Raw genomic sequence first — 10,267 nt, forward strand, 5'->3', positions numbered from 1 at the left:
AGTAAAAATAAAAGAAAAATATTTTAAATTATTTTTAGATATATTTTTTCTGTTAATTAATCTTTTCACTCGATTTCACAAACATTCATTAATTTTTCTTGTTGTGTGTCGCGATCTTCACGTGGTTTTTGGCGTTGTCTTCCGGTTGGTCTTTCAGCTCATCTCGTCGCTTCGGCATCTTGGCCGGACTTTGTCAGCCATCTTTTGGAGTCGACACCAGCGTGTAGATACGGCACTGGAGCGGCGCTTCCATTTAATTCTCACAGATTGATGGCCTACGGGACAACGTTGGTTTAAGCACTTCCAGTGCAGGTGTTTTTGCGATCGTTACAGCTTCCGTTCCGTGGGACAATACGGAAACGCTGGGTTGTCAGCAGGATTCGATTGGAATATTTTTGGTTACCTGAAAAAAGATTACGTCATTCGGCTAAATCATTCAAAAACATAACTAAAAATGTAAAATTTAACTTTCAATGTAAATTAAAAAAAAAGTTGGTCAATTTAAACTTGTACATTTTTAGGAAAAAAATAGGAAAAAAAACAACAAAAAAAATCAAACATTTTTGATTTCAGATAAATCAACATCAACGCATGTTGATTTTTTATCAAAAATTTGTATGGAGAATTTTGTTTCTTGGGACTCTGAAGTCCTTGCTAAAAAAGCAATGAACTATAAAGTTATTAAGCAATTATGAAATGTTTGAATGTTAGAATCGTTAAAATTTAAAATATCTGAATAATTTTAAAATAAAAATAAAATCTTTGGTATTTTTAAAAAAAAGTTTTGAGAATATCAAGAATTTTGAGAATAATACAATTTGAAAAATAAGAGTATGTGATTTGTAGACATTTTTGAATTTATGATTTTATAATGTTATAATTTTATAATTTTATAATTTTATAATTTTATAATTTTATAATTTTATAATTTTATAATTTTATAATTTTATAATTTTATAATTTTATAATTTCATAATTTTATAATTTTATAATTTTATAATTTTATAATTTTATAATTTTATAATTTTATAATTTTATAATTTTATAATTTTATAATTTTATAATTTTATAATTTTATAATTTTATAATTTTATAATTTTATAATTTTATAATTTTATAATTTTATAATTTTATAATTTTATAATTTTATAATTTTATAATTTTATAATTTTATAATTTTATAATTTTATAATTTTATAATTTTATAATTTTATAATTTTATAATTTTATAATTTTATAATTTTATAATTTTATAATTTTATAATTTTATAATTTTATAATTTTATAATTTTATAATCCGTATAAAAAGGGTGTCAAACTAAAAGTGACCTCGTTCGTTTGACAACAGTTGGTGTCAAACCATCGGGGTTTGAGTGTATTGTTAAAAGATAACCAAAGAAATAAACAGAATTGAATTGAATAGAAATAATTTTATATTTTTATATATTTTTAATTTTTATCATATTTTTGAACGAAACCATACCTTTTAATTGTATTATTTTATATTTATTTGAATCTTAGAAAATTTGAATTGTGGAATTGAAAAGAATCAGAATTGAAAAAATAGAATATTATTGTTTAGAATTTGTGATGGTTTCAGGTTTTAAATTGTCCAGTCCCCACCCCCAGCCCTTTCCTCCTCACACTTTCATCGTCCTCATTTATTTTTCGTCGTCCAATCGTCTACGATGCAATCGTCTACGATGCACACCTCCTTTATCGTTTCAAAAACACAACTCACCGTATAAAAACCATGCACCGCCACCTCCCGCGGAAAGTTAAACACCAATCCGCTTCCTCGATCACAGACCGGGTGCTTCCCTTTCCGTCTTTCGGCATGGCCTGCCGGAGCAACGATGTGACCCGTTCTCCTCCTCCTCCACCACGAAGGCCGAAATCAGAAAATTTGGAATATAAATATTGCTGTGATAAAGCCGCTCGCAAAAAAAGCAACACAACTTACCAATCAACCGGCAAAAATCCACAAGAACTTTTCAACAAAGTAAACTGGTTCGATTCGGTTCAAAGTTTCTCTGATTTGATCAAGTCCAAACAAGACCAACTGAAGAGAACTGTCAAACTGCGTCGACGAAAATCGTGACGTCAAATTGAAGGAAAATCGATGGAAAAAACAATGTCGGGCATGTCGAGTGTTTGTCGTCCGTTTGTCGTCCTTTCGACCAATCGATATCGAAACGGTAAAATCAAAACCGCGCGACAGCTCGCACGACGTGCGACATTTTTCAAACAGGGACGCCGTACGAAAGAGGATACCACAATGCAATGTTTCTGGTGCAGCAACTGTTTAATTTGCATTCTTTGACGCCATCGCGTGGAACTTTGGCAGCATTTTTCCCGATAATTTGTCTGATTCAAAAAAAAACTTACCCTCGAACATAACAATGTTTCATTACATAAACAACATACAAACGTCATTTTTCTTTTGTACACGCTTAATCGGATAAGGGGAAGAGGGTACACTCTTATAGTGGTTTATTGAAACGATGAGGTTTCCGCAACAGGACTGCAGATCGCGCTAGTGTGCAGCCCAATTGTGAATTTTCTTGTGGGGACGATGGATTTTTTGAAAAAATCAACTAAGATTCACGTCTGTTTGTCTGTGGTGGAAGATTGTAACGAGATTTCCATCTGCAACATCCGGGTGTCGCCGAACAACACATCATCACGATTTACGACTCGGAACGAACATTGCGGCGCAGGTGAAGGCCGTCAGTATTTGCACTAAAGCGATCGAGCGCGGCTACACGGTCCGGGTGAGGGTGCGCGGCCTCGGCCCCGGTCGATTGTCCGCCATCAAGAGCCTCGAGATTGTCGGCTTGATCCCTAGCAAGCAGCGCAAGTTGTAGAATTGTGTTACATTACTTCTGTTGGTTGGAATTAAGGGTTCTTAGAGTAGCGGGTCCAAGAATGTCATTGCAGACACCGGAACGACGGAAAAGATGGCGCAACACCGGAGAATCGGCTAGTTAGTTGGGCGACGTGAATCGGAGCGGTTAGAAGATGATCTGGCAGACGTCGCAACTTGACCCAAGCTGGGGCAACAGCCGGTGTCGTCTCCCTAGACAGAAAACGGTATCGCCGGAAATGAGCACCGTGGAATGAAGACTCCGACGAAGGCTACACCGGTTTCGGCTCTTGTGGTCGTTCCCAGCGTAAGCGAAATGTTCATGGATCGGATCAAGGCTATGCATAGGCCAGAGTGCGCGTACGGTTGAGCTGAATAAGTTCCAGGCATGAAAAATACTCGATTGGAGGGAACCAACACGAAGCCAGTTCTGCCGACTGCCGAGCCTCGGAACGGCGGCGTGAAAGAGTGTGAGTTGCGGCAGCAATTCGACCGCGCCAGGAAATGAGTCGACTAAGAAGTCAGTTTAGTAGGATTACAAAAATATTTAGTATTTTGTTATCAAAGAAAATACTGTTAACACAAAAATAATGATAACACATTCTCCTTATTTAAATTTTCGGTTTGTACACCTTCTTGCCCTGATAAAAAGTTTAACTAATTTCAGAACAATAAATTCACTATTAATTACTAAAACATCTAAAGAATTTTTAATTCCACCAAACGTTTTACAGTAAGTTTTGGTATATAAATATTTATATTGAAATTTATTTTAAAATTAAAGGAGGAATTAATTCGGTTGTTCATTGACACGAGATTCGTGTGATCGCGCCTTCCGTCGGACGGGAAAGTAAATGTTGGCACCGGTCCAAACTAGAAGATAGGTCACGGGCGCGGTCAAGCAACTGTAGGACATCAAGGTGCCCAAGATCAACACCCTGATGCTGCCGGACGGCAAGAAGAAAGCTCACCTACGCGGCGGTAAACTACGACACTACGACGCCTACAACCTACTAGTACCAGCTTCGACGGAGAAATGAGACAACATTGTTCTGGATTTGGCAGTAGAGGAAGCGGAAGTTTGAATCACTGAGTTTTCATTAACACCTAAATTCCCAAGCTCGAGTAAAAAGAGGAATTTGTATGGAAATTCCCCTTTTTCGCGACCTTGGCAGAGCGTCCCTGACTGAAAAGTCCGTCAGACGTCCGTCGTTTGTCGTCCGTGCAATTGTACAACGTCGCACGACAATGTCGTGCGACTTTCGCGCGAATGTCATACGTTTTTGCACCAAAATGTCGTATTTGTCGTGCGATCGATGATCGAAATTGTACGACATTGTCGTACGACATTCAACCGACGTCGCACGGTTTTGTTATTTAGAAAGTCGTGCTATTGTCGTGTGCTGTCAATTCGGATTTTTAGGTTATGTTGCAGTTGAAAAAACTGTTGTTTTGTTTTGATTTTTTTATTCAAGCTGTCAAAAATTTACAAAAATATTCACTTGTTCACCTAATTTCACTTGCGGATTGCTGATTCTTCTCCAACTTGGCTTCCTTCGGGATTTGCCTTGACCGCAGCTTCCGGCTTGGATGTTGGTGTTCTTCTGAGGCGAGCGTGGCAGCATCTTGGTCGTGTTGGACTTTTGCTCCTCGACGAGCTGATCAAAATCCGGTTGCGACGCCAATCTCCGACGGATTGATGTTTACCGGAGTACGAGACAACGTGGGTTTGTGGAGTACGAGTCCGAGACAACGTGGCTGCTTCCGTGGGTTCTACGACACGTTTCCGACAGGATCAGATTGGAATATGTTTGTTGCCTGAAAAAATATATCATCAGTCAACAGGCAATAATTTATAAATTAAATACTGATTTCAATAATAATAATAATAAAATTTAAAGACAATAAAATTTCAAATATGTATTTTTGAACTGTAAAAGAAAAACTAAATTTATAAATTCTCGCTTACTTTAACAAAAGGTCCTATGTACAAAGGAAACCCATGGCGCATTGGTTGTTATGGGAAAGTAATCTAGAAATATCAAAATCTAAACATTTAAAAACAATTATAAATGAAGACATCTAAAAATAATAATTTAAAAACGTATAAAACTCTAATTATTGCAAGTAGTTTTATAATCTGAAAATATTATTATTATTTAAAAATTGTACCAAATTTGAGAATGCTAAGCATTTTTGTATGACCCAATCTCATCAAACAAATCATCATCATCATCTCATCTTCAAATTCTAAAATTCTAAAATTCTAAAATTCTAAAATTCTAAAATTCTAAAATTCTAAAATTCTAAAATTCTAAAATTCTAAAATTCTAAAATTCTAAAATTCTAAAATTCTAAAATTTTAAAATTCTAAAATTCTAAAATTCTAAAATTCTAAAATTCTAAAATTCTAAAATTCTAAAATTCTAAAATTCTAAAATTCTAAAATTCTAAAATTCTAAAATTCTAAAATTCTAAAATTCTAAAATTCTAAAATTCTAAAATTCTAAAATTCTAAAATTCTAAAATTCTAAAATTCTAAAATTCTAAAATTCTAAAATTCTAAAATTCTAAAATTCTAAAATTCTAAAATTCTAAAATTCTAAAATTCTAAAATTCTAAAATTCTAAAATTCTAAAATTCTAAAATTCTAAAATTCTAAAATTCTAAAATTCTAAAATTCTAAAATTCTAAAATTCTAAATTCTAAAATTCTAAAATTCTAAAATTCTAAAATTCTAAAATTCTAAAATTCTAAAATTCTAAAATTCTAAAATTCTAAAATTCTAAAATTCTAAAATTCTAAAATTCTAAAATTCTAAAATTCTAAAATTCTAAAATTCTAAAATTCTAAAATTCTAAAATTCTAAAATTCTAAAATTCTAAAATTCTAAAATTCTAAAATTCTAAAATTCTAAAATTCTAAAATTCTAAAATTCTAAAATTCTAAAATTCTAAAATTCTAAAATTCTAAAATTCTAAAATTCTGAAATTCTAAAATTCTAAAATTCTAAAATTCTAAAATTGTAAAATTCTAAAATTCTAAAATTCTAAAATTCTAAAATTCTAAAATTCTAAAATTCTAAAATTCTAAAATTCTAAAATTCTAAAATTCTAAAATTCTAAAATTCTAAAATTCTAAAATTCTAAAATTCTAAAATTCTAAAATTCTAAAATTCTAAAATTCTAAAATTCTAAAATTCTAAAATTCTAAAATTCTAAAATTCTAAAATTCTAAAATTCTAAAATTCTAAAATTCTAAAATTCTAAAATTCTAAAATTCTAAAATTCTAAAATTCTAAAATTCTAAAATTCTAAAATTCTAAAATTCTAAAATTCTTGGTAAGGAAAAAAATAAAATTTGAAGGTATTTTGTATTGTTGACAAATTTCACACCCAAATCAATCGTAAATTCTAAAATTCTAAAATTCTAAAATTCTAAAATTCTAAAATTCTAAAATTCTAAAATTCTAAAATTCTAAAATTCTAAAATTCTAAAATTCTAAAATTCTAAAATTCTAAAATTCTAAAATTCTAAAATTCTAAAATTCTAAAATTCTAAAATTCTAAAATTCTAAAATTCTAAAATTCTAAAATTCTAAAATTCTAAAATTCTAAAATTCTAAAATTCTAAAATTCTAAAATTCTAAAATTCTAAAATTCTTTTAATTGGCCATTTTTTTAAATTTTTACTTTGTAAAATCCTTGAAAATTTTCAAAAATCATAGATTGTAGATTGTTTCCAATTTAAAATTTTAAAATTTTAAAATTTTAGATTTTTCAAAAGAATTTTTAAAGTTTAAAACATTTTAAAGAAATTAAAAACTATAACATTTTTAAAACTGAAAAAAAAAATATTTTGTATTTTTTTATATGTAATTTTTGTACTTTGTATTTTTTCATTTTTCAAATTATTATATTTTTAAGAATTTGTATTTTTTTTATTTAAAAATATATTTTTTTTGAATTTTAACATTTTTAGAATTTACAATTTTGGAATTTAAGAACTTTATAATGTCAGATTTTTAGTATTTATCAGCTGAAGAATTTTAGTATTTAAGAATTAAGGAATTTTAGTATTTAAATTTTTGTCAATTTCAAAATTTTCATATTTTTTTTCATATATAAATTCAAGAAATATGAGAATGTTAACAATTTGTACAATATCAAGAAATTAAATAAATTTAGAATTGTCAAATTTTTGCATTCTTTAGTTCTGGAATGCTTGAATTTTAAATAAGAAAGAAAAACTTTATAAGTTAATTTTACAATTATCAAATCAAATCAGCGTTGAAGTTTTTTTTAACTTTAGTATTTTAGATTTTTTTTTATTTTTCAGCTTGGAATTATTGGACTGAAAAGTTAAGAATTTGCGATGTTCCATTCATCCTATTTTTAATTTCGATCGTCCAATCGCACTTCCAGCACACCTCCTCCATCGTTTCTAAAACATGACTCACCAACCGCTTCCTCGTTCACAAACTGGTTCCTTCCCGTCCCGTCTTCCGGAATGGCCCGCCGAGTAAACCATATTTCCCGAGATATTTCCTGTCCTCCTCCTCCTCGACTTCCAATACCGCCACGAAGACCGAAATCTGGAATACAAGACACTTTGATTCGGTCGCTCGCCCACTCCGGCAGAAACAGTAGTTCAACCTAGAACACAACTTACCTTTAAACTGTCCAAAATCCTCCCAAAGCCTAAAACCAACAACAACTCTAGGTTCGGCTCGGTTGCAATCAAGTCCGAACAAGATCAACTGAAGAGAACTGCCAAACTGTTTGCGTCGACGATGGACGTCGACGATTAATCGATGGAAAAAAAAATGTCGGGCAGGTCGAGTGTTTGTCGTACGTTTGTCGTCCTTTCGACCAATCGATATCGAAACGGTAAAATCAAAACCGTGCGACAACTCGTACGACGTGCGACATTTTTCAAACAGGGGTATTTGAAGAAAAATAAATGTTGTTTTCTCGATAATTTCATCACCACTACGTAGACAACACGGTTTCTTGGTTTAATAGTTTTGAACTGCAGCACACAACGCGCAGGTCGCGCAATTCCGTTTGTAACGGAAGCTTGCACACGACTACAACATGTATTCTGTTCAAAGTCGGTTCCGGCGCGCAGCTGTTTCGCGTAACGTCCGGCACCGGTCTTGCTCGTACTAGAGCTGGGACTTCGGATATCCGGATAATTTACATTTTTTCTTATATAAAATCAGATACCATCTTTTCAATCAAACCAAATCAAAAGAGATGTACGAAAATCGTATCAGAACAGAAAATTATTTGGACAAAAATATTTGATGAACCCAAAATAGATTTAAGAATAAAAATGTAACGGATCGGATAGTTTTTCGGATAATAGTATTCGGCCATAAATCATGTGATACAAAACTAAAGGTCTTTTGGAAACCAGAAAAAATATTTTGTTTCATCTTTATGTCACCCCACAGTCGTAAGACAAAGCTGGCTTGTATAAGTTAGTTCATTTTCTAATAGAATTATAAATGCTGCAAAATATCCGGATATCCGAAGTCCCAGCTCTAGCTCGTACACCTTGATGCACAACTTCTGCTTGATTGGCTGTCCTTAAGCGTACGCCCGAATGCGGTCCCAAAGTTGACGTCACCGACCACCGAAATCCTAATTCCGGCAGCGAAAGGCAGACAGGCAGGATAAAGTCTGTTTACTGTCGTCCCGAGCCATCCGTAGTAGTGCAATTTTGTTTAACTTGCTCAGTTCGTCGTATTCCGGGTGGGGGATCTTCTCCTCCGATGCCACGTCCACCGGTAGATCAACACAAATCTTCTCGCCGTCCTCCTCGATGCATTCGATCTTGGTCATGGTGTCACAATCGATAAACCGGACGGAATCTACAAGTGGAAAGAAATTGCATTTCAAGAAGTTGTACCAAATTCCATCGATTCAACTTACAGCACTTCCCTCCGTCTTCCGACCACTCAATGTGCCGCTGTGACCACGTACCGGTTGTTGACCAGCAAAACTTAATAGCTGAACTTGCACTCGGCCCGGAAATTCTCGTGTTCTGTCAATATCGGCATCCTCTCCGCCGTCGATCCTCATCCCACACTCGTTCCGCTAACCTAACCCATCATCGTTAAGCTGACCGGTGGTGAGTACGCTATCATAGGTTGACCAACGGTACCGGACTTGGCCCGGTGCAGACGGAAAGCCGCCGGACGTCCCGTTCCTCCCGTTCCTCCCAAATCAGAAACGAATCGCGAAAAAAAATGTTTTGTCAAAATGACATTTCTCGCTGTCATCAAGCCAGTGCTGCCAAATTAAAGATTTTTTCGAATTTTTGTTTGACGTTTCCACTTTGACATTTCCAGTTCCCGAGGAACCGGAGGGGTAAATCGATTTGGTACCCACTTTTTGGACCCGAGTGGTTTGTCGTGTCGTCGGTCTCGCCGTTCATCTTTAATGATATTCCTTGCTTAGTTTTGGTTTTCCGGCCCATAACTACGTTGATCAGCTTCCAGGAGTTCATTTCTGATGAATTGTGAATGAGGTTGTGGTAATATTCCCTTTTTGCCTTTTCCTTTTTATCCTGCAGGGTTTTGGAGACGTGCTTCAATAAATCCTTCAGATGGGAGTCACTGGGGTGGGTTTTACTTCTCCTATGCAGGTTTTCTTTCATCCTCATTAGATACCAAAGGTCATAGGACATCCATGGACAGTATCCTTTTGTTTTGACTTCAATGGTGACAATGGTATTTAAAAGGAGGCGCGCGATACTTCTTGCTTTATGAATAGTCGTGAATAGTCGTCTCCATGAAAACATATGAAAAAACTTAGAATTGGATAAAAAAACAAAAATCCACAGGTTCTTTTTTTTTTTTTTTGAATAATGATAATAACGCATATTTCATCATTCATTTCGTTCCGCAATTACTTCCCTAATGAACAGAGTTGTTCCTTTAAAGGGTTGTAATCTTAGTTACTGGTAACACATTACTGGTAATTCAATGCAAAAGATAATTATTAACATTACTTCTAATGTAAGCAGTAAGCTTACTTTTGACTTCGCTTAGAGATCGTGCTTGCTTGAATTCATCTGGGAGGGAATTGTAAACGGTTGGACCTGCTACTACAAAGCGTCTTCTTCCTGTTTCCGTTCTAAAATCCGATCTTCTGAGGTGGTGTGCTTGTCGTGTATAGTGCTGATGGATTGCTGTTCTGAATTCAAAGTTGTGGTGTAAGTTTACATTGTTTAGTGTTCTGTACATAATTACTGCAATACGGTGCATAAAGATACCTCTAATTGGTAGTACAGTGTGTTGGCGCATCAGGTACAGTTCACGCGTAGGATGCAGAAAAGGTAACTTGAAAATAGCTTTTAAACATCTATTCTGTTGGACTTGCAAGTCACTAA

At 33.6% G+C, this 10,267-nt stretch overlaps 1 long non-coding RNA gene across 1 annotated transcript; it reads right to left on the reverse strand.

Moving 5' to 3' along the window:
- Positions 1 to 304: 304 nt before the first annotated feature.
- LOC119766578 lies at positions 305 to 2,127 on the reverse strand. Its single transcript, XR_005276989.1, has 3 exons — positions 1,964 to 2,127; positions 1,742 to 1,877; positions 305 to 403 (listed from the first exon to the last, which is right to left on the reverse strand). It is a non-coding gene; the product is annotated as an uncharacterized LOC119766578 (long non-coding RNA).
- Between the last annotated feature and the right edge of the window lie 8,140 nt (positions 2,128 to 10,267).

Source organism: Culex quinquefasciatus, chromosome 2, assembly GCF_015732765.1.
Source record: "Culex quinquefasciatus strain JHB chromosome 2, VPISU_Cqui_1.0_pri_paternal, whole genome shotgun sequence".
NCBI classification, from domain to species: Eukaryota; Metazoa; Arthropoda; class Insecta; order Diptera; family Culicidae; genus Culex; species Culex quinquefasciatus.